This window comes from Pseudophryne corroboree, chromosome 6 (genome assembly GCF_028390025.1).
Source record: "Pseudophryne corroboree isolate aPseCor3 chromosome 6, aPseCor3.hap2, whole genome shotgun sequence".
NCBI classification, from domain to species: domain Eukaryota; kingdom Metazoa; phylum Chordata; class Amphibia; order Anura; family Myobatrachidae; genus Pseudophryne; species Pseudophryne corroboree.
This window is the reverse complement of record NC_086449.1, coordinates 334,452,483-334,471,579: the sequence shown is the minus strand read 5'-3', so window position 1 is coordinate 334,471,579 and position 19,097 is coordinate 334,452,483.

Genomic DNA, 19,097 nt, shown 5'->3' with positions numbered 1-19,097 from the left:
CATATAAAATACAGATAAGGGCTTTTGTATGACAAAGCCGCCAATTCTGATACACGCCTGGCCGACGCCACGGCCCACAGCATGACCACTTTCCACGTGAGGTATTGTAGCTCCACGGATTTAAGTGGCTCAACCCAATGCGACTTCAGGAAATCCAACACCACGTTGAGATCCCACGGTGCCACTTGAGGCACAAACGGGGGCTGACTATGCAGCACTCCCTTAACAAAAGTCCGAACTTCAGGCAGTGAAGCCAGTTCTATTTTGGAAGAAAATCGATAGAGCCGAAATCTGGACCTTCATGGAACCCAATTTTAGGCCCATAGTCACCTCTGACTGTAGGAAGTGCAGAAATCGACCTAGCTGAAATTTCTCCTTTGGGGCCTTCCTGGCCTCACAGCACGCAACATATTTCCACCATATGTGATAATAATGGTTTGCGTTCACTTCTTTCCTAGCTTTAAATAGCGTAGGGATAACTTCCTCCGGAATGCCCTTTTCCTTCAGGATCCGGCGTTCAACCGCCATGCCGTCAAACGCAGCCGCGGTACGTCTTGGAACAGACAGGCCCCCTGCTGCAGCAGGTCCTGTCTGAGCGGCAGAGGCCATGGGTCCTCTGAGATCATTTCTTGGAGTTCTGGATACCAAGCTCTTCTTGGCCAACCCGGAACAATGAGTATAGTTCTTACTCCTCTCCTTCTTATTATTCTCATTACCCTGGGTAAGAGAGGCAGAGAAGGGAACACATACACCGACTGGTACACCCACGGTGTTACCAGAGCGTCCACAGCTATCGCCTGAGGGTCCCTTGACCTGGCGCAATATCTTTGTAGCTTTTTGTTGAGGCGGGACGCCATCATGTCCACCTGTGGCCTTTCCCAACGGTGTACAATCATTTGGAAAACTTCTGGATGAAGTCCCCACTCTCCCGGGTGGAGGTCGTGTCTTCTGAGAAAGTCTGCTTCTCAGTTGTCCACTCCGGGAATGAACACTGCTGACAGTGCTAACACATGATTTTCCGCCCATCGGAGAATCCTTGTGGCTTCTGCCATCAGGGCCGTCTTTTCGTATGGGCTCAATGGGCTCTTGCCCAAGGGCCCCATGAGTAAAAGGGCCCTAGGCTGATAGCTGAGGGTCCCCTCTTTCCAGGGGTACCAGATTTTTGAAAATCGGCCCAGGGGAACCGGAGATATCCGACTTCAAAGCAGTGGTCCCCATCCAAGCCTGTTAATTGTTCTTCCCAGACAGATTTCTCGGGTTTTGTCTGTCTTAGAGTTTCTCGGAGGGTACATTCCCAAAGCTGAGACTCTCCCCTTTCAATGGACACTAGCAGCTTGTCTCTACTATGCCCAGAACCAGAGATATCAGCCTTCAAGCAGTGGTCTCTGCTCCAGCTCCAAACGCCTAATATGCAGTTTTATATATTTGTTGGTGGATTGCTCTGGCTCCTGAAGTCTGATCCCCAAGTCCCCAGTATCTCCTGAAAGGTGGGACACTCATTTTTTTTTTATCCCATTAAAGCTAAGAAATCTATTTCCAGGAACTGGAGATATCTGCAGTAAAGCAAGCTGCCCTGACCCCCGGAAAATGATGAATATTAAGCCCAGTCCACTATAAACAATAACTATATACAAGTATTGCAGACAATCCGCACTTGGGACGGGCGCCCAGCATCCACTACGGACTACGAGAAATAGATTTACCGGTGAGTAAAATCTTATTTTCTCTGACGTCCTAGTGGATGCTGGGAACTCCGTAAGGACCATGGGGATTATACCAAAGCTCCCAAAGGGGCGGGAGAGTGCGGATGACTCTGCAGCACCGAATGAGCGAACTCTAGGTCCTCCTCAGCCAGGGTATCAAACTTGTAGAATTTAGCAAATGTGTTTGACCCCGACCAAGTAGCTGCTCGGCAAAGTTGTAAAGCCGAGACCCCTCGGGCAGCCGCCCAAGAAGAGCCCACCTTCCTCGTGGAATGGGCTTTTACAGATTTAGGATGCGGCAGTCCAGCCGCAGAATGTGCAAGTTGAATCGTGCTACAGATCCAGCGAGCAATAGTCTGCTTTAAAGCAGGTGCACCCAACTTGTTGGGCGCATGCAGGATAAATAGCGAGTCAGTCTTTCTGACTCCAGCTGTCCTGGAAACATAGATTTTTAGGGCCCGGACTATGTCCAGCAACGAGTCCTCCAAGTCACGAGTAGCCGCAGGCACCACAATAGGCTGGTTCAAATGAAACGCTGAAACCACCTTTGGGAGAAATTGGGGACGAGTCCTCAATTCCGCCCTATCCATATGGAAAATCAGATAAGGGCTTTTACAAGACAAAGCCGCCAATTCTGACACACGCCTGGCCGAAGCCAAGGCCAACAGCATGACCACTTTCCACGTGAGATATTTTAGTTCCGCGGTTTTAAGTGGTTCAACCAATGCGACTTTAGGAAATCCAACACCACGTTGAGATCCCAAGGTGCCACTGGGGGCACAAAAGGGGGCTGAATATGCAGCACTCCCTTAACAAATGTCTGAACTTCAGGTAGTGAAGCCAGTTCTTTTTGGAAGAAAATCGATAGAGCCGAAATCTGGACCTTAATGGAACCCAATTTTAGGCCCATAGTCACCCCTGACTGTAGGAAGTGCAGAAATCGACCTAGCTGAATTCCTCCATTGGGGCCTTCCTGGCCTCACACCACGCAACATATTTCCGCCATATGCGGTGATAATGGTTTGCGGTCACTTCTTTCCTAGCTTTAATTAGCGTAGGGATAACTTCCTCTGGAATGCCCTTTTCCTTCAGGATCCGGTGTTCAACCGCCATGCCGTCAAACGCAGCCGCAGTAAGTCTTGGAACAGACAGGGCCCCTGCTGCAGCAGGTCCTGTCTGAGCGGCAGAGGCCATGGGTCCTCTGAGATCATTTCTTGAAGTTCTGGGTACCAAGATCTTCTTGGCCAATCCTGAACCACGAGTATAGTTCTTACTCCTCTCCTTCTTATTATTCTCAGTACCTTGGGTATGAGAGGCAGAGGAAGGAACACATACACCGACTGGTACACCCACGGTGTTACCAGAGCGTCCACAGCTATCGCCTGAGGGTCCCTTGACCTGGCGCAATAACATTTTAGCTTTTTGTTGAGGCGGGACGCCATCATGTCCACCTGTGGCCCTTCCCAATGGTGTACAATCATTTGGAAGACTTCTGGATGAAGTCCCAACTCTCCCGCGTGGAGGTCGTGTCTGCTGAGAAAGTCTGCTTCCCAGTTGTCCACTCCGGGAATGAACACTGCTGACAGTGCTAACACATGATTTTCCGCCCATCGGAGAATCCTTGTGCCATTGCCATCCTGCTTCTTGTGCCGCCCTGTCGGTTTACATGGGCGACCGCCGTGACGTTGTCTGACTAGATCAGCACCGGCTGGTTTTGAAGCAAGGGTCTTGCCTGACTTAGGGCATTGCAAATGGCCCTTAGTTCCAGAATATTTATGTGTAGGGAAGTCTCCTGACTTGACCATTGTCCTTGGAAGTTTCTTCCCTGTGTGACTGCCCCTCAACCTCGAAGGCTGGCATCCGAGGTCACCAGGACCCAGTCCTGTATGCCGAATCTGCGGCCCTCTGGAAGATGAGCACTCTGCAGCCATCACAACAGCGACACCCTGGCCCTTGGAGACAGGGTTATCAGCCGATGCATCTGAAGATGCGATCCGGACCACCTGTCCAACAGATCCCACTGAAAGATCCTTGCATGGAACCCTCCGAATGGAATTTCTTCGTAAGAAGCCACCATCTTTCCCAGGACTCGCGTGCAATGGTGCACCGACACCTGTTTTGGTTTTAGGAGGTCTCTGACTAGAGATGACAACTCCTTGGCCTTCTCCGGGAGAAACACTTTTTTCTGTTCTGTGTCGAGAACCATCCCCAGGAACAGTAGACGCGTTGTAGGAACCAGCTGCGACTTCGGAATGTTCAGGATCCAGCCGTGCTGTTGTAGCACTGCCCCAGCTAGTGCTACTCCGATCAACAACTGTTCCCTGGACCTCGCCTTTATAAGGAGATCGTCCAAGTACGGGATAATTATAACTCCCTTCCTTCGAAGGAGTATCATCATCTCTGCCATTACCTTGGTAAATACCCTCGGTGCCGTGGACAGACCAAACGGCAACGTCTGGAATTGGTAATGACAGTCCTGTACCACAAATCTGAGGTACTCCTGGTGAGGGGGGTAAATGGGGACATGCAGGTAAGCATCCTTGATGTCCAGTGATACCATGTAATCCCCTTCGTCCAGGCTTGCAATAACCGCCCTGAGCGATTCCATTTTGAACTTGAACCTTCGTATATAAGTGTTCAAGGATTTCAAATTTAAAATGGGTCTCACCGAACCGTCCGGTTTCGGTACCACAAACATTGTGGAATAGTAACCCCATCCCTGTTGAAGAAGGGGTACCTTGACTATCACCTGCTGCGAATACAGCTTGTGAATTGCCTCCAGCACTGCCTCCCTGTCTGAGGGAGCTGTCGGCAAGGCAGATTTGAGGAAACGGCGAGGGGGAGACGTCTCGAATTCCAGCTTGTACCCCTGAGATACTACCTGTAGAATCCAGGGATCCACCCGTGAGCGAGCCCACTGGTCGCTGAAATTCTTGAGACGGGCCCCCACCGTACCTGGCTCCGCCTGTGGAGCCCCAGCGTCATGCGGTGGTCTTAGAGGAAGCGGAGGAGGACTTTTGTTCCTGGGAACTGGCTGTATGCTGCAGCTTTTTCCCTCTACCTCAGCCTCTGGGCAGAAAGGACGCGCCTTTAACCCGCTTGCCGTTCTGGGGCCGAAAGGACTGTACCTGATAAAACGGTGCTTTCTTTGGCTGTGAGGGAACATGGGGCAAAATGTTGATTTCCCAGCTGTAGCTGTGGAAACGAGGTCCGAAAGACCATCCCCAAACAACTCCTCACCCTTGTAAGGCAAAACTTCCATGTGCCTTTTAGAATCAGCATCACCTGTCCACTGCCGAGTTCCTGGCAGAAATGGACATTGCGTTTATTTTAGATGCCAGTCGGCAATTATCCCTCTGTGCATCTCTCATGTATAAGACTGCGTCTTTAATATGCTCTATGGTTAGCAATATAGTGTCCCTGTCTTAAGGTACAGAGAATCTGACCACGCAGCTGCAGCACTACACATTCATGCTGAAGCAATAGCTGGTCTCAGTATAATGCCTGAGTGTGTATATACAGACTTCAGGATAGCCTCCTGCATTCTATCTGCAGGCTCTAGGGCGGCCGTATCCTGAGACGGTAGTGCCACCTTCTTTGACAGACGTGTGAGCGCTTTATCCACCCTAGGGGATGTCTCCCAACGTGACCTATCCTCTGGCGGGAAAGGGTACGCCATTAGTAACCTTTTAGAAATTACCAGTTTCTTATCGGGGGAAACTCACGCTTCTTCACACATTTAGTTCATCAGATGGGGGAAAAACCACTGGAAGCTTTTTTCTCCCCAAACATAATACCCTTTTTTGTGGTACCTGGGGTAATATCAGAAATGTGCAACACATTTTTTATTGCCATAATCATGTAACGGGTGGCTCTATTGGAATGTACAGTAGTCTCATCGTCGTCGACACTGGAGTCAGTATCCGTGTCGACATCTGTGTCTGCCATCTGAGGTAGTGGGCGTTTTAGGGCCCCTGATGGCTTTTGAGACGCCTGGGCAGGCACGGGCTGAGAAGCCGGCTGTCCCACATCTGCTATGTCGTCAAACCTTTTATGTAAGGAGTTGACACTGTCACGTAATTCCTTCCACATGTCCATCCACTCAGGTGTCGACCCCGCAGGGGGTGACATCACATTTATCGGCTACTGCTCCGCCTCCACATAAGCCTCCTCAAACATGTCGACACAGCCATACCGACACACAGCACACACACAGGGAATGCTCTGACTGAGGACAGGACCCCACAAAGTCCTTTGAGACAGAGAGAGAGTATGCCAGCACACACCAGAGCGCTATATAATGCAGGGATTCACACTACCCACAGTGATTTTTCCCTTATAGCTGCTATAATACACAGATTTGCGCCTAAATTTAGTGCCCCCCCTCTCTTTTTAACCCTTTGAGCCTGAAAACTACAGGGGAGAGCCTGGGGAGCTGTGTTCCAGCTGCACTGTGAAGAGAAAATGGCGCCAGTGTGCTGAGGGAGATAGCCCCGCCCCTTTTTCGGCTGACTTCTCCCGCTCTTATAATAATAATGTGGCAGGGGTATTTTACACATTACAACTTATTAGGCTATATTATGTGTGATTTGCCACTCTTAAGGTACTCTAATTGCTGCCCAGGGCGCCCCCCCCCAGCGCCCTGCACCCATCAGTGACCGGAGTATGTGGTGTGCACAGGGAGCAATGGCGCACAGCTGCAGTGCTGTGCGCTACCTTAATGAAGACCGGAGTCTTCTGCCGCCGATTTCCTGGACGTTCTTCTTGCTTCTGGCTCTGCAAGGGGGACGGCGGCGCGGCTCCGGGACCGGACGACCGAGGCTGGGCCTGTGTTCGATCCCTCTGCAGCTAATGGTGTCCAGTAGCCTAAGAAGCCCAAGGTAGCTGCAAGCAGGTAGGTCCGCTTCTCTCCCCTAAGTCCCTCGTAGCAGTGAGTCTGTTGCCAGCAGATCTCACTGAAAATAAAAAACCTAAAATATACTTTCTTTTCTAGGAGCTCAGGAGAGCCCCTAGTGTGCATCCAGCTCGGCCGGGCACAAAATTCCAACTGAGAGGGAGGAGCCAGTGTACACCAGGTAGTCCTAAAGCTTTCTTTAGTTGTGCCCAGTCTCATGCGGAGCCGCTATTCCCCATGGTCCTTACGGAGTTCCCAGCATCCACTAGGACGTCAGAGAAAATAGAGATTACGTTAGGATGTCGATCAAAGTTGTATTGATAGGTAATGTAATCTCTATTTTTAAATATTTTTCATACTTTTGAGTACCGCAGTGCTGTCTCCTGTTTTGCTGATTGTGTTGGACTGCACACCAGGGCCCATTATTTTGAATTTACCAATCTGAAAATATAAAATATACCTGTATATCAGGGACGTGTGGTGAGGTAAATGGCTCAGGAGGCACTGGTTACTACCAGTGCCAGATTTACACACTATATTAGCCAAAGGGTGCATGTGGGCATTCTACACAGGTGCAACAGTATCAGGGGCATTTTAAGAGAGATGGGGACACGCATGCAGCCTCCATCACAGACCCCTCCTCACCCGCAACAAGTAGACTCTGGTATAATGACAGAGTATACTGCGCATGTGCAGGTCTCCAGGAACATGGCGCCCGCGCCTTGTTCCCGGGGACATTTCCAGTGCACATGCACATATCACTAGGAAGTGGCCACGGGACTCTGGAGTGGTAAGTATAATATATGAGTGCAGTGTGTGCGGTTTGGGCCCCCCTGGATCCACACACATTGCACAAATTATAGAAACACCTATGAGCAGTATATACATGTGGGCATTATACACAGGTGCCGCAGTATATACATGTGGGAACCCTGTAATGTGCTCAGTGTGGAAGCAGGACTTCTGTGCATGTGTGGTCCCACTGACCACCCATGCTCAGCAGGCATTTCTTGGGAGAGTTCCATTGGAACCTTCTGCCGGCTAGTCCATAGGCCACAGCACTCTACCGCCATCCCCAGATGGTAAATCTAGCAGGATCACATCCAGGGACGGATCTAGACTTTTCTTTAGGTGGGGGCGGTTTACTGTTCAATCTTGACTCCTCCTTCTACAGTCCCAACTCCTCCCATCTGCAATCCTAACTCCTCCTCTCTCAATTCTGACTGAACTTTTTGAGTGAGACTGAGATAGAGCTTTGTGATTGTTCTATGTACATGTGACTGTGCTATGGGGTAATTGTATTTATTAGCCCTAGTACCCACACACCAGCAAGTGAGGGGCAAATGCTCTGTAACCCTTGCTCTCCTGTGCTGCTGTGGTATAAGCTGCAGCACATCGTTCTGCCTCAGGCTCTCCCCGGAGAGCTCTCTTCTACTCAAAAGTGGGCATGGCTATGACTGTGTTAGGGGGGGCGGTCGCCCCCTTCACCCCCCCCCCCCCCCCCCCCTAGATCCGGCCCTGATCACATCCCCCAGCTGGGTGCAGCTGCAGGTGGGAATGGAGAAATCGCTGCACGTATGGGAGATGCTTGCTGCAGTACCTCTGTGATACAATCAGAGGATACTTAATATTTGTGTTTAACCAACGAAAATGAGTGTTTTTGGATTTGGATTAAGCCACATGTATTCAAGCATACAGTGGATCGGCTAGTGGAACTGCTCAAGGAAGATCCCTGGCTGTGTCACTGGCAAACCTAAGCTCACGCATCACACACATATGAAACACCGGAGGAGTTAGGGGACATGATCTTTCTTGAAAGTTATTAATTTCCACACACAAAAAAAAGGCAGCTGAAGTAGTGACACGCCTTCTATACATCATCCAGGTATAGTATAGTCCTAGTTGTTCCAGACACTGGCAAAGTCAAACAAACACCAGCATCAGAAGACAATACTGCTTAATGGGAGACTGCATTCTAGCAAACTCTTATGGGGGGTATTCAATTAGCTAATTGCCAGGGAAAATCCCCACAGTGTGGAGAAAACAGGATTTTGATACCTACCGGTAAATCCTGTTCTCCTAGTCCGTAGAGGATGCTGGGGTCCACTTCATGACCATGGGGTCTAGACGGTTCTGCAGGAGCCATGGGCACTCTTAAGACTTTTCAATGGGTGTGAACTGGCTCCTCCCTCTATGCCCGTCCTCCAGACCTCAGCTATAGGAACTGTGCCCAGGGAGAAGGACATTTCGAGGAAAGGATTTACTTTAATACTAATGGTGAGATACATACCAGCTCACACCTCAACCATGCCGCACAACATGGCATTCAACATAACACGCGCCAACAGGCATGAACCAATTACAGCAAACATACTGAAACTAATAAAACACAACATGTGTAACTCTAATAAACAAAACTGCAGGTAAAGTACACACTGGGACGGGCGCCCAGCATCCTCTACGGACTAGGAGAAAAGGATTTACCAGTAGGTATCAAAATCCTGTTTTCTCATACGTCCTAGAGGATGCTGGGGTCCACTTTATGACCAAGGGGTTTATACCAAAGCTCCAGTACGGGCGGGAGAGTGTGGATGACCCTGCAGCACCGATTGACCGAACTTGAGGTCTTCATCGGCCAAGGTGTCAAACTTGTAGAATTTTGTAAATGTGTTTGACCCCGACCAAGTAGCTGTCGGCAAAGTTGCAATGCCGAGACCCCCCGGGCAGCCGCCCAGGATGAGCCCACCTTCCTAGTGGAATGGGCCTTCACCGACATCGGCAACGGCAATCCAGACATAGTATGAGCGTGCTGAATCGTACTTCTGATCCAAAGCGCAATAGTCTGCTTGGAAGCAGGACACCCAATCTTGTTGGGAGCATACAGGACAAACAAAGACTCTGTTTTCCGTATTCGAGCTGTTCTAGCGACATAAATCTTTAAAGCTCTAACCACATCTAGAGACTTTGACTCAGTGAACGTGTCAGTAACTACTGGCACCACAATAGGTTGGTTTATGTGGAAAGATGAAACCACCTTTGGAAGAAAATGTTGACGAGTTCTCAACTCTGCCCTATCTTCATGGAAGATCAGGTAAGGGCTCTTGGGAGACAAGGCCCCCAACTCAGACACCCGCCGTGCGGATGCCAATGCCAAAAGCATCACCACTTTCCAAGTGAGAAACTTCAACTCTATCTCTTGTAGAGGCTCAAACCAATCCGATTGAAGAAACTGCAACACCACATTAAGGTCCCATGGTGCCACTGGAGGCACAAATGGAGGCTGGATGTGCAGAACCCCTTTCACGAAGGTCTGAACCTCTGGAAGAGAGGCCAATTGTTTTTGGAAGAACACTGACAAGGCCGAAATCTGGACCTTGATTGACCCCAATCGGAGGCCCACCTCCACACCAGCCTGCAGAAAATGGCTAGGATCCAGCGCTCAACAGCCATGCCGTCAAACGTAGCCGCAGTAAGTCTTGATACATGCATGGCCCCTGCTGCAGCAGGTCCTCGCGAAGAGGAAGAAGCCGAGGATCTTCTATGAGCAACTCCTGAAGATCTGGGTACCAAGCCCTCCTTGGCCAGTCTGGGGCAATGAAGATTGCTCGAACTCTTGTTCTCCTTATGATCCTGAGCACCTTTGGGATCAGCGGAAGTGGAGGGAAGACATACACCGACCGGAACACCCACTAGGCCACTAGCGCATCCACTGCTATTGCTTGAGGGTCTATTAACCTGGAACAATCTTTCTGAAGCTTCTTGTTGAGACGAGATGCCATCATGTCTACTTGAGGAACTCCCCAAAGACTTGTCACCTCTGCGAAGACTTCTTGGTGGAGGCCACCACTCTCCTGGATGGAGAACGTGTCTGCTGAGGAAGTCTGCTTCCCAGTTGTCTACTCCCGGAATGAAAATTGCTGACAGAGCCTTTACATGTCTTTCTGCCAAGAGGAGGATTTTCGTCACCTCTGCCATTGCCGCTCTGCTTTTCGTTCCGCACTGCCTGTTTATGTACGCGACTGCTGTTACATTGTCCGACTGGATCTGCACGGAATGATCTTAAAGAAGATGTACCGCTTGTTGAAGGCCGTTGTAAATGGCTCTCAATTCCAGCACGTTTATGTGAAGGCAGACTTCCTGACTTGACCATTTTCCTTGGAAGCTTTCCCCCTGAGTGACAGCTCCCCAGCCTCAGAGACTTGCATCCGTGGTTACCAGGACCCAGTCCTGAATCCCGAACCTGCATCCCTCTAGTAGGTGAGAATTGTGTAGCCACCACAGAGGTGAAATCCTGGCTTTTGACGACAGGATTATCTTCCGGTGCATGTGTAGGTGGGACCCCGACCACTTGTCCAACAGGTCCCACTGGAATACCCTGGCATGGAACTTGCCAAACTGTATGGCCTTGTAGGCCGCCACCATCTTCCCCAACAACCGAATGCACTGATGGATCGACACACTCGATGGTTTCAATATCTGTTTTACCATTTTCTGGATTTCCAGAGCCTTTTCCACCGGAAGAAATACTCTCTGAACTTCTGTGTCCAGAATCATCCCAAGAAAAGACAATCTTGTCGTCGGTTCCAACTGTGACTTTGGATAATTTATGCTCCCACCGTGTTGTTGGAGTATTGACAGGGAGAGTGTGATGTTTTGTAACAACTGCTCCCTGGATCTCGCCTTTATCAGGAGATCGTCTAGATAAGGAGTTATATTGACTCCTTTTTGATGCAGGAGAACCATTATCTCCGACATCACCTTGGTGAATACCCTCGGCGCCGTGGAGAGACTGAAAGGTAACGTCTGGAATTGGTAATGGCAATCCTTAACCACGAATCTCAGATAAGCCTGATCAGGAGGATAAATGGGAACATGCAGGTAAGCATCTTTTATGTTTACAGACACCATGTAGTCCCCCTCCTCCAGACTGGAAATCACTGCCCTCAGTGATTCCATTTTGAACTTGAATCGTTTCAAGTAGAGATTCAGATTTTTCAGGTTTAGGATCGGTCTGACCGAGCCGTCCGGCTTAGGAACTACAAAAAGGCTTGAATAAAACCCCTCCCCTTGTTGTGACAAAGGTACTAGGACTATGACCTGATCCTGACATAATTTTTGGATTGCCGCTGTTACTGCTTCCCTTTCTGGAAGAGAAGCTGGCAAGGTCGATTTGAAAAATCGGCATGGGGGAACGTCTTGAAACTCCAGCTTGTATCCCTGGGACACTATTTGCAACACCCAGGGATCCAGGCCAGACAGAATCCAACCTTGGCGGAACAGTTTGAGACATGCCCCCACCCGAGCGGCTTCCCGCAAAGGAGCCCCAGCGTCATGCTGAAGATTTGGCAGAAGTAGGGGTAGACTTCTGCTCCTGGGAACCTGAAGCTGCTGTGGACTTTTTTCCCTTTCCCCTACCCGCAAAGAAGGGGGAACCTCTCGCTTTTTTGTATTTATTGGGCCGAAAGGTGTATTCTTGGACATACCTGAGAATCACGCTCAGGAAGTGCGAGACATGTTAGACTCCCCATCAAAATTACTGTCACATACCATTATGACAAATAGGACTCCATCCCAAGTAGAAGAAATGACATCCCAGATACCAGAGTCACTTTGGACTAAAGATGGACAGGACACTGGATTAATGGCAAACGTAGCTCCGGTAGTTGTACAAGTAAAAGATGGTAGGATAGCTCCAAAAATCCCACAGTACCCTCTGAAGCCAGAGGTGGAGTTAGGAGTGTATCCCGTAATAGAGCGCTTGCTACAACAGGGCATTCTGGTAAGAACATCCAGCACTGCCAATAGTCCCATCTTCCCTGTGAAAAAGAGTGGGGGGAGGGGTTACCGGCTAGTGCAGGATCTAAGGGGGATTAACAAAATAGTTGAGTCAGTTCCCCGTAGTGCCAAATCCAGCTGTCATCCTTATGCAAATCCCTCCCACTGCGAAATTTTTCACTGTTATTGACCTCTGCTCCGCTTTCTTTTCGGTACCTCTGCACCCTGACAGCCAATATTTGTTTGCATTTACATATAGAGGAGTCCAATACACATGGACTCGATTACCACAAGGTTTCATAGACAGTCCAAGTATATTTTCCCAGGCTTTGCATGATTGTTTACAGTCTTTCCAACCAGAGAGTGGATCAGTATTGATACAGTATGTGGATGATTTACTACTGTGTTCAGATTCATTGGAAGCATCCCTGAAGGATACGAAACAGCTCCTGTTTCATCTTTCAGACACAGGACACAAGGTTTCCAAAGACAAGTTACAATTATGCCAAACTAAAGTAAAATATTTGGGACACTGTCTAACACAAGGACTGAGACACCTGACCGCTGATAGAATTCAAGCAATTAGAGACATGACTCTGCCACAAACCCAGCAACAGATCAGAACGTTTTTAGGAATGTGTGGGTATTGCCGTAACTGGATCCCAGGGTTTTCCATTCTAGCGTTACCTTTGCAGGAGATGGTCTCCTCAAACAAACCTGATCGGATTTCGCATACAGACGAATCCGAGATGGCATTTGAGAGACTTAAACAGTGCCTAACGCAGGCGCCAGCATTAGGTATGCCAGACTATGGGAAACCCTTTGAGCTGTACGGAACAGAAAGTGCTGGTTGCGCGGCAGGCGTCCTAACCCAAAAGCACGGTGATGCCAGCAGGCCGGTAGCATACTACAGCGCTCAGCTAGATACGGTAGCGCGATCCCTCCCCACATGCTTGCGAAGCGTTGCTGCGATAGCATTGCTAGTAACGAAAAGCGAAGATGTAGTGCTAGGTCACAACCTCACAATTCATACACCACATGCAGTGTCAGCCTTGCTAAATTCTGCCCAAACCAGGCACGTCTCATCAGCGCGGTTTACAAGATGGGAATTGGCACTAATGGCCCCCGTAAACATCACCATAAGGAGATGCAGTGCATTAAATCCTGCAACATATCTCCCAGGTGTGCCTGGACAGGCACAAAGGGTGGAGGATGAGAGTGGTGGGGAAGGAGGATTTAATACAAAAGATGACATGCATGATTGTATGGAATATTTGACCCAAAATTTTACCGCAAGGCCTGACATCAGTGACAACCCACTGGAAGATGTAGATCTTACCTTCTACACGGATGGTAGTTGTCACAGACAGTCAGACTCGGGAGACTTGTGTACTGGATACGCAGTCATAGACGACCAAGGCACCATAGAAGCTGAACCGCTAGGCCCACCTCACTCAGCCCAGGTTACTGAACTGGTCGCCCTAACCAGAGCATGTGAATTGGCTAAGGGCAAGTCAGCCAATATCTACACCGACTCTAGATACGCATTCGGGGTAGTCCATGATTTCGGAGCCCTATGGCGCCTCAGAAATTTCATGACGGCAGCTGGTACACCGGTAGCGCATGCAGCTCACATCAAAAGGCTTCTAACAGCGATACAGGAACCCGACAGAGTGGCTGTTATCAAGTGTAAAGCACACACATATAGCCAGGACCCAGTATCACTTGGTAACAGCCGAGCAGACGAAGCTGCTAAGTTAGCAGCTGGTACCCCCAGACAGACAGACACCACACAATTGATGGTATTCAATACCATCAACACACAGAAGTTGTGTGAGATGCAAAACTTGTGTTCCACACAGGAAAAGGCAGTCTGGAAGGCAAAAGGATATGGCCAGGAGTCCTCAGGACTCTGGACAGATGGACAGGGTAAACCAGTGGCCCCCAGAGCATATCTTCCATGTTTAGCTGAGGCAGCACACGGGCTGACTCATCTGGGCAAGGAGGGAATGTGTAAGTTGGTAAGAGCATATTGGTGCGCCCCAGGATTTTCATCTCATGCAGGTAAAAGAGCAATGTCATGCCTTACCTGTTTGAGAAAGAATATCGGAAAGGCAATACCAACAGAACCATCTCATATCCCACCTACAGGCGGCCCTTTCCAGGTAATACAGATTGACTTTATCCAATTACCCCCTTGTCGAAATTTGAAATATGTACTTGTTTGTATAGATGTGTTCTCAAATTGGGTCGAAGCATTTCCTGCGGCCACAAATACCGCTATGTTTACTGCTAAGAAAATTGTGCAGGAATTTGTATGTAGATATGGTATCCCTAGAATAATCGAAAGTGATAGGGGTACCCATTTTACAGGTGATGTCTTTCAAGGAATGTGTAAGTTGATGGGAATTGATAGCAAGCTGCACACTCCATACCGTCCACAGGCGAGTGCGAAGGTGGAAAGAGTGAACAGCACTATTAAAAATAAACTGAGCAAAGTTATGGCAGAAACAGGATTGACATGGCCAGAAGCTTTACCCATTGTACTATACAGCATCAGAACCACTCCCAGGTCCCCTCTTAATCTGTCTCCCTTTGAAATCTTGTTTGGTCGACAACCGCATGTTATGATTAACCCTCAGGATGATTTGAAGTGTAACAATGAAGTGACTGTAAAATACTTGATTAACATGAGTAAACAGCTAAGGAATCAAAATGATAATTTGAAGTTGGTGATTCCTGATTTACCAGATAGTAATTGTCATGACATTGAACCTGGGGATTATGTAATGATACGGAATTTTCTACGCTCAGGTTGCCTTATTGACAGATGGGAAGGACCATACCAAGTCTTACTGACTAGCACTACAGCATTGAAGGTTGCCGAGAGAGAGACTTGGGTTCATTCGTCCCATTGTAAGAAGGTTGCTGATCCAGAGAGGTCCTGTGATAAGGAACAGACGGTAGAGGAAGTGGTATCACTGGAGCGTCTGTTTCAGGAGGACTGAGGCGGCACCTGAGCTTTGAAAAATCATAAGATCGGAAGCAGTTGTCGATCCCCTGTTCCCTTTTATTGTTTTTCTCCACTTCCCATCCCATCTCCCTCAATTATTTCTTTCCCCCTTCTCATTTTTCTCCATTTCCTCCTCTAAGATGGACTTGCCCCAAGAGACTGTGATCCGGATTTTCCTGTTGACCATGATGTTGACCAGAGCAGTCTGTTCCGGCGAGAGTACCATGGAGGTCGAGAGAGGTTCTGGAATGGGTTCTGATGACAGAGATGGAGGCGTAGTTTCCCAAGAACAACATAATCAACAAGCAAAGGCGAGTATCAGAAAACGATCCGATAACATAGACCATAGAAGGAATTGTGAAGGATTGTTAGCTGAAGAAAACTGTATCTGTAGGCTCTGTGACAATGTAGTTGAGGATGGGTGCATCAAGAAATGCCAATCCAGTTTTAATATCCACATGGACCGGCATCCCTTGAGTGACTATCACTCCTTAGTGGGTAGTGTGTTAAATCAAACAGATTGTTGGGTATGCTCTCAAGTACCTCAAGGTCATAGCAAATCAGGACTAGTACCATTTCCTTTAACGGTAGGGGAGGTACTTGAGCTAAAGGGTGGGAGACCGGTGGACAGGAGGTTTAATATCTCCAGTCCTCCTAGTTTGAAGCTCCACCAATATCATGTGGATAGATCCCTAATATGTTTTAACATTTCCAATCCCCGAAAGCCGGGAAATTGGGAAGTGTCATGGAGTAACCAAACCATGACCTTTTCATACAGGGCAGACAGAATGCCTACAGATACAGAGCTTATACGCCACATAGCCAGTAGAGAAAAATCTTTCCGATATAGGTATACCCTAGGAAGTAGGATTACGAGAGTTGGAGAGGTATCACCAGGATACTGTGCACATATCGTACAAACTGATACGTGTACTAGACAGATGGGAGAATTAGGGTTAGGAGATTTCACATGGAAGATGTGTAATATGGTTATGTCCTACTCCGTCCCATATGTTCTCCCCGATGATGCATATTTCATATGCGGGAGGAAGGCGTATAAGTGGCTTGCCCCAAACTCTGAAGGATTGTGTATTATTGGAAAAGTACTGCCTGAGGTAATGACTGTATCACACGCCAAAATGAAAGATATACACCGTGTTGCCCAAGCTCCTTATACTCATACTCATTACGAGCACGTAGTTAAACGGCACCTGATAGAAAGAACAGAGCATCCGGCCTCTGACATGATCCATGAATCCACCGGGATTCAGGTTCTACTCGCGTTAGACATCACTCGCACCGCCAGAGGAGTGCTGAATTATAAATACATATCTGCGCTCGCAAATTTGTTAGACAATATCACAGAAATGTATGATGACACTTTTAGGTATACTGGAAGAGAGCTTCAAGCTTATAAAACAGAACTGGTTCAGCATAGAATGGTTCTCAATTATCTCACGGCAGTGACAGGCGGATATTGTGTCACACTGGCAACGCAGTACGGCGTGAAATGCTGCACATATATAACGAATAGTACCGAGGATCCGGTCGAGGTCATAGACCAAAAGATGGATGACATTCTCCAATTAAAGTGGGAATTTCGCAGGAGACACAATCTCACCCTTGCTGCTGTGGGTAATGAGCTGACTGGTTGGGTGTCATGGTTGAACCCGCAAAATTGGTTCTCTGGCTTAGGAGAATGGGCTCAAGGAGTCATAATGGATGTAGGGAAGTTTCTCCTATGTATCTTAGGTGTTGTCATATCGATTGGCTTGATATTTAGATGCGGTCAGGTTTTAATGAAGTGCAAACGTAGTACCAGGGTAATGAGTCTAAGGAGTGAGGAAATCGTAATTCCAATGGATTTGATTTATGACCCAACGGTAGAGACAATGATGTGATGAAAATGCGATTATACGGTCCGTTTCTTTCACCTGTTTTTCCGTTTTCTCCAAGGTAAAAAGACCCACTTGGACGAGGAATTTGACGAGCCTGTATACAGACAACTGATGGATTAAAGAAGAAGTTTTGACAACCTTATACACAGATATTTGATGAACTATGCCATAGACCCCCAGTTTCCCTAGAAATTTTAAATCTACGCTAGCCCAACACTATTTGTAAGTCTATGGACATTGGGGGTAATTCCAAGTTGATCGCAGCAGGATTTTTGATAGCAATTGGGCAAAACCATGTGCACTGCAGGGGAGGCAGATATAACATGTGTAGAGAGAGTAAGATTTGGGTGGGTTATTTTGTTTCTGTGCAGGGTAAATACTGGCTGCTTTATTTTTACACTACAAATTAGATTGCAAATTGAACACACCCCACCCAAATCTAACTCTCTCTGCACATGTTATATCTGCCTCCCCTGCAGTACACATGGTTTTGCCCAATTGCTAACAAAAATCCTGCTGCGATCAACTTGGAATTACCCCCATTGACAAAGCTTTTGCTCACACCTATTGGCAAAAGCCCAAAAGAAGACTGCATTCAACAGACACCGAACAAGACTTCAACCGACAAATGTTCATTAACCTGACATAGAATACCACTGCATTTACCATAATTGCGTCTTATCTTCATCTCTACAACCTTCAGGTAATAACACACATAGTCGATAGGGAATACCAGCACAGATATCAGCAATCACATATTCCCCCATTCATGTATCATCAACTAAAATGTGCTCCCCCATTTTTGTTACAACCAAAAGCCGAAAAGAGCTCGGTAAAGTTTGACAGCCCATCCACAGACCCTTAACACGGGATAAGAAGGAATTCAAATGTATACTTCGCAATACCTCGAAGCTTGATCTAAAACACGTACGGCACGATGATACATGACCCCCCAAAACATGGATTCATACACACATGCTTCTGCTATCTCACTAGGTCATACCCTTTTCACACCTTCATCTCTCCTCCCTTACCCAATCATGGAAATGTATTTACACTTGACATATATTTTTCTCGTTTTGAAATGTTTTAGGAAGTGGCAGTTATTGTTGACTGCCAAAGGGTGGACTGTCAAAGTCAGAAAAATATCACTATGCACACTGCCATATTTGCACCTCATGCGAGCTCCCGCTGCGCGTGCAAGAGCTCTCCCGTGCGTGCGCATACTCGCAGTCGCGTGCACCCGCAGGCGCACGCTATGCGGATTTACGGTAGAGTTTGTATGCGTCTAGCGGGCGACTCAATCGATATATATTTTAACCATATAATGTATTTTGTAGATCATGGTCCCTTTGATAGATTCTGGAAGTTTAGTTAATATAGCATGTTCATGGACAAAGAGATCCCTCTTTGTTTGATACGAAGGGTCAGACATGGGTCATACAGTGGTGTTTAGTATCCATCGGAAGAGTATTTAATTAGCAATATTCCGGTGTTGGTTTGAAGCGGATTAATCGCTCGTGCGAATAGTTATGGACATAAGAAATTTATGTCCATTTACTATTATTTGCACTTACTTACCCATGCGGCGGGAAACCTAGTTTCCCACCCACCTGAGCAGTTGGAAGTAGACACAGCCCACCTGTATGAATCAACCTATGACCTTTTGTTATAGTGCGAAGACGAATTCCTGTGTCCAATGAACAATGAGATTGTAGGGACCATTGAATTGTATTGTGTGTGGGGCATAAATAGACAAGCCGATCGTATCCAGCTCACTCTCTTCAACGGTTCTCATTGCTGATAATCGGGAG